Source organism: Octopus bimaculoides, chromosome 2 (assembly GCF_001194135.2).
Source record: "Octopus bimaculoides isolate UCB-OBI-ISO-001 chromosome 2, ASM119413v2, whole genome shotgun sequence".
Lineage (NCBI taxonomy): Eukaryota > Metazoa > Mollusca > Cephalopoda > Octopoda > Octopodidae > Octopus > Octopus bimaculoides.
This window is the reverse complement of record NC_068982.1, coordinates 169325698-169332532: the sequence shown is the minus strand read 5'-3', so window position 1 is coordinate 169332532 and position 6835 is coordinate 169325698.

Sequence of the window (6835 nt, the reverse complement as noted above, 5' to 3'; positions counted from 1 at the left end):
CTTGTGGGCAATAAAGAAATAAGAATCATTAGCACACTGGACAAAATGCTTAGCGGTATTTTGCCCGTTGCTATGTTCTGAGTTCAAATTCCCCCGAGGTCAACTTTACCTTTCATCCTTTCGGGGTTGATAAATTAAGTACCAGCTGAGTACTGGGGTTGATGTAATTGACTATCCCCACCCCCAAATTTCAGGCCTTGTGCCTATAATAGAAAAGATTATTTGCTCACACATAGATGACTAGCTGGCAGAATTTTCGAAGCATTGGAGAAAAGTGCTTTGCAATAACTGTTCAGGCTCTCTGTATTCTGATTTCAAACCCCGCCAATATAAACTTTGCCTGTCGTCCCTGTAGAGGTCGATAAAATAAAATACCAGTCAAATATAGGGGTTAATGGTATCAGTTAATTCTCTCCCCTCAAAATTGCTAAACTTGGGCCTAGATTAGAAACCAGAGGGGAGTGGATTGGCAGAATCATAAGAGCACTGAAAAAAGTCCTCCAGCTTTTTACATTCTGTGTTCAAATCCCACCATTGTCAAATTTGCCTTTCATTCTTTCTGGGTCAATGAAATAAAGCACCAGTCAAATACTAGCATCGATGGTATCAGCTGTCGCCTCCCCTGAAAATTGCTCACCGTGTGTCTATTGTAAAAATAATTATTTGCTAACATTGACCGTCAATAATTTCCTTGGATTTTACTGTTTTACTTTGTTTCTGTAAAATTAACATGTGACTCAACCTGACTCATGTTGTTTGAAGTCTAATAAGGGCACTTCATTTCTCTGTCAATGACTAACACATTTCTGAAATTGCAAAATATAAATTTTTAAAAAATCACATCTACCTACCTGACTATCTGTCTGTCTGTCTATCTATCTATCTATTGTCTGTCTGTCTATGAGGGTGAGCTAAAATGTTCATAGGCTAACTATGAAGCAGTGATACAAGAGCTGTGAAATTTTGCATGCATTAATTTCAGCTCTTCTTATTAATAAATGCATTGTTTCTTTCCAGATAAACTAACATCTGCCTGTTCAAACAAAACTTCAAATGTAACTAGTAGTGACTTCTCTTGAAAATGGACAAAATTTAGCATCGTACCCGCAGAAAAAGGATTTAGCACCCAACGACATTCATGCTGACATGTTTGCCACATTAGGAGATGATGCTCTAGCTTTATCAACAGTGCAAAAGTGGGTAGCTGAATTTAGGAGGGGAAGGGAGAATCTTCAAAATGATCCAAGGTCTAAACTTCCTGCAACTGCCATCACTGAGGTAAGCATTGATCATGTACTCCACATGGTGATGGATGACAAGTGGTTAGCTATAAATCAAATAGCCAATGCTATTAACATACCAATGAGAAAGTTAAGAATCTTTTGCACAATTAACATGACATGATGAAGGCTTCTGTTCAGTGGGTGCCATGTCTTTTGACACCTGATCAAAAGCACACCAAGCTGATCACATCACAGAAAAATCTGAGATTGTTTAAGGTAGATCCAGTTGATTTCCATGAATGTTTCCTAACCCAGGATGAGTGTTGATTTCATTTCTTTGAGCTAGAGAAAAAGAGGCAATCCAAGCAGTGGAAATACCCCTCATTACCTGCTCCAAAGAAAGCCAAGGTTGTTTCATCTGCAGGGAAGGTGATGGTCTCAGTCTTTGTAGACGCAAAAGGCATTGTGTTTATTGGATATCTTCAAAAGTGTCACCCCATCAATGGAGAGTACTACACCAACTTGCTGAGGCAGTTATAAAAGGCTATCAAGACCAAATGCCCAGGAAAACAGACAAATGGGCTCTTGTTTCATCAGTACAATGCTCCAGCACACAAGTCCTTGCTGTCAAAAGCTGCTGTGTGTGACTGTGGTTTTGAACCAATTGATCACCCTCCCTATTCTCTTGATTTGGCCCCATCTGACTATTATCTGTTCCCCAGCATGAAAAACCACATGGCTGAGAACTGGTATCACAATGATGATGATGTAATATCTGTTGCTGGTGACTTTTTTTATGAACAGGATGAAAACTTCACCAATGGGATCCAAGCACTGCATCACTGATGAAAGATGTGTGTGGACCCCAAGGGGGACTATGTGGAAAGATAAACCTGATTTGGTCACTTTCCATGAAAGTATCTTGGTCAGCCTATGAACTTTTCAGTTGACCCTTTATGTATACATATATAGAGAGAGGAGGGAGAAAGTGAGATAGAGGGAAAATGTTCAAACAATTGTTGGTGTAAGGAATTCATTTATATATGAAATATATGTAACATATTTACATGATGTAAATAGACCTTAATCTTTAAATGACAGATATCATCAACTGATGTTTCGTTAGAGAAATCAACACTCATCAACTGATATACATTTGTACAATGAGGGAATTTCAAATGATTTCATGTTCATGTTGAATGCAAAAGAAAGTGAATATTTCATGGCACTTTTTGATGATAAGATTGTCGATTTTATTGTGCAAGAGACTAACAATTATTATAGTTTTTACACTTATACAAAAGTGAAAATAACTATAAAAATTATCCTTAAGAAAAAGAGATATTATTTTGTTTTCTATCCATTTGGCACACAGCTATTAATCTGATCACGATAAGTTCAAAGCTAATAGCAAGTGTCTACACCTCAACTAGCCTTGCTAAATATGGGTGTAGTTCATTATAGGAAAGGTACTCAGCTGTAAAACACTTATTCAAAACAGTTATGCAAATATTTGCATCCTTTAACAAATAACTCTATAACTATATATACTTAAACAACCATGTAACCTATATTGTGTGGGGATGGAGAGAGGGAGAGAGAGAGAGAGAAAGAGAGAGAGTTATCTCTGAAGTAATGTAAAAGTGGGTATAATTTTATTAACTGACATATCATCAACATCATCATCGTTTAACGTCCGCTTTCCATGCTAGCATGGGTTGGACGATTTGACTGAGGACTGGCGAACTGGATGGCTGCACCAGGCTCCAATCTGATCTGGCAGAGTTTCTACAGCTGGATGCCCTTCCTAACGCCGACCACTCCGAGAGTGTAGTGGGTGCTTTTACATGCCACTGGCACAAGGGCCAGTCAGGCGTACTGACAATGGCCACACTCAAAATTGTGTTTTTTACATGCTATCTGCACAGGAGCCAGTCCAGCGGCACTGGCAACAACTTCGCTCGAATGTTTTCTAACGTGCCACCAGCACAAGTGCCGGTAAGGCGACACTGGTAACGATCACACTCAAATGGTGCTATTTACGTGCCACAGGCACGGAAGCCAGACAGCTGCTCTGGCAATGATCACGCTCAGACGGTGCTGTTAGGGCTCCACTGGCACAGGTGCTAGTCATCGAATATGGTTCAATTACGATTTCAATTTCACTTTCCCCAACAGGTCTTCGCAAGCAGAGTTTAGTGTCCAATGAAGGAGAGGCTGGCATGGGTGCCAGTTGTCGAATTTGGTTCAATTTCGATTTCATAGATTGTTTAAATTCGGTGCCATGTGGAAAGCACACAGTACACTCTTTAAAGTGGTTGGCATAGGAAGAGGATGTAACTATAGAAACCATACCAAAACAGGCAATTGGAACCTGGGCAGCTAGCTCTATGGCAGGCCAAATCCTATCAAACCATTTGTCCCATGCCAGTATGGAAGACGGACACTAAATGATGGTGATGTTGGTATAGTGATACTTCCTCTATTAGAAATTTTTGTTTCTCCTTCATTGTAGGTAAACCATGGGTTTCATTTAGGAACAATGTATTGTCCTTGAGTTCTTGATGGAGTGTTGCAGGCTGTCTGACATCTGCAGAAGGCTACAGGTTGTTTACAGAGATGACATCACAGATGACAAGAACAATCAGCACAGATAGATGAAGCTTAAGAATAGAGAAAATGGCTTTGAAGACAAATTATACAATGAGAGACCTTCAACCGTGAATACTAATATGCATCACCAGAAAGTGGAAAATTGATTTGCATGGATGTATGAGTCACAATCCATGAGATTGCTACACAGCTGGAATGTGGTCGTAATGGTAATGCATTGCAGAAGATGATGGAAGACTTTTCGATATCAGAAAGTGTGTGAAAAATGGGTGCCTAGACAATTAACACCCAATTTGAAAGAGAAGAGGGTGGAAATTTGATCAGATTTGCTAAAAGCATTTGAAGTCAATGAAGTCAATGAAGACACGTTTTTTTACCCATCTGGAGACTGAGAGATAAAATATTTGATAATTTTTATAATCTCTGAGCGTTGGGCCTGATGGAGGCAAAGTGGCTGAGTTCCTTTCGAGCAGGCCTCATGGAAGCAAGGTAGCTGAGTTCCATTCAAGTGTTGGACCTCATGAAGGCAAAGTGTCCGAGCTCCTTTCGAGTGTTGGGCTTCACAGAGGTAATGACCAAGACCTTTGGCATTATGTTGTGCTTGAGAAGAAGGCCCATCAAGCTGAGAAAAATCGAAGTTGTGGAAGGTACCAGTGTCATGCAAATGGCACCTGTGCCAGTGGCATGTAAAAGCATCCATTACAATCTCGGAGTAGTTGGTGTTAGGCAGGGTATCCAGCCGTAGAAAATTATGCCAAATCAGACTGGAGCCGGGCACAGCCTTCCAGCCTTCCAGCCCAGTCAAACCATCCAACAAAAGCTCATTCCATGGAATGGCACCACACTTCTCCACCAAGGCCTAAGAAGTTCAAGAGCCAGTGATAAGCACAGAAGGTTATGATAACTGTGTTTTGGGATTACAAGGGTAATTCATTCACCTTGATTTTCTGGAACATGGCAACACTGTGAACAATGAGTTGTACATTGATGCACCTAAAAAGCTTAGAGAAGCCATTTGGAGGATGAGACAAAACAAAAATATGAAAATAATTGACAAACACCATGGTAATATGTGATCACACTCATCTTCAACAACAAAATTCAACAATCAGCAACTTGAACTGGTCAGTGGCCACCCATTCGCTATATAGCCCAGATATAATGTTCTTAAAGTTCCACTTGTTTAATTCAATGAATGACTGGCTTCAAGGACAAAGATTTGATGACACAGATGAGGTGAAAATGGCAGAGAAGTGGATACAACAGTGCACACCTGAATTTTTAGAAAGAGGATTTGAGAGTTTGCTTCAGCAATGGTGCAAACACATCACTTGTGATGGAGTGGAGATTTTGCTTTTCATCCTTTCAGGATTGATAAATAAAGTATCAGTTCAGGGCTGTAGATTAGTGGAATTGTTAGAACATTGGATGAGATACTTTTGCAATATCTGTTCCAGCTGTTTGCCGTTTTTGTTCAACTACTACCTCTTATCACCAGCCTTCTCATAGCAAAAAATAAGACCTTTGGAATCCAGTTGTTGAGGATAAGTCTTCAATGTTAGACAGAGATATGCATTGATTGGCACAACATCATTTCTATCATTAGAAACAAACTGACCTTTGGGCGGCGAGCTGGCAGAAACGTTAGCACGCTGGGCGAAATGCTTAGCGATATTTCGTCTGTCTTGACGTTCTGAGTTCAAATTCCGCCGAGGTCGACTTTACTTTTCATCCTTTCGGGGTAGATAAATTAAGTACCAGTTACACACTGGGGTCGATGTAATCGACTTAATCCCTTTGTCTGTCCTTATTTGTCCCCTCTATGTTTAGCCCCTTGTGGGCAATAAAGAAATAAGAAACAAACTGACCTTGCAACTGAAGCTGGGTAAACACTAAGACAGACAAAAAAACGTTATTCCATATGCTCCAAATCTTATCAAGATTATTTTTTCCTGTCAGCCTTCGTTACAGCCTCCCATCACTGGCAAATAAGCTTCTGGCTTGTCTGTGCTTTTGTTAACTGTTTTAGGTGCAAACATAGGCACTCTCTCAGATACCTTACTCTTGATCTAGGATGTGACTATTAGAGAGGGAGAGAAAGAGAGAGAGACAGAGAGACAGAGAGAGAGAGAGAGAGATCTGCACCAGCTGCCAGTTCAAGAATTAAACTCATGTCTTAAGATTGTGAGTCAAACACCTCACCACTAGGCCATGCTCCTTCACTTTCAGCTTACTACTACAAACAGAGTAAGTACCAGTAATATATTGTCTTTCATCTGAATTGTTATATCCTACTCTGACAAATCAATTATGTAATGCCCAGTATTAAGTGTCAATTACGCATCAGTTGTACATCTGATTACCTAACATTGATGCCAATTTACTGCTGGAGAAGAGGAAGCCACTCCAAATTAAGTGCCAGGAACACAGCATTGGTGGCAGGATGCAAAATGTCAACATGATTTTTATTTTTAATACTTTAGATATCTACAGCACTTACAACACTTTCCCTCGTAGGTCTGTTAGGTTAGAGTTGATAAGGTATTAAACAACAACAACAGCAACCCTTCCTCTATTCATACAAGCCAATGAGGAAAGTTTTTACATGGTTATTCAATCTGCTAGAAATAGCAGCCAAATCGGTCTCAGATCATATTTAAAAGAAGTGGACGATGTAGTCTTAGATATGTTGTGTCTTAATAAAAGACGAGGTGATTATAGCTGGAATACCTTTGATCACAGGTTTCCCTGAGACATTAATTAAACAAAAAGAAAGATTGGACAACAAAATGTTGAAAATGCTTTGTCTTAATAAAAGACAGAAAAGTCACAGGTGAAATGTCTTTAATTATAGGTAGATCTGCTCAGTTTGGGCTATTAGGGTTGAGGTGGGGCTAAAACAACTTCTAATTCTGAATATTAGTTTCTCAAGGCACATGGATCCTATATAGCAGAAGAAAGAATACATATTACAACTTTCGTGCCCGTCCTAAAAAGAG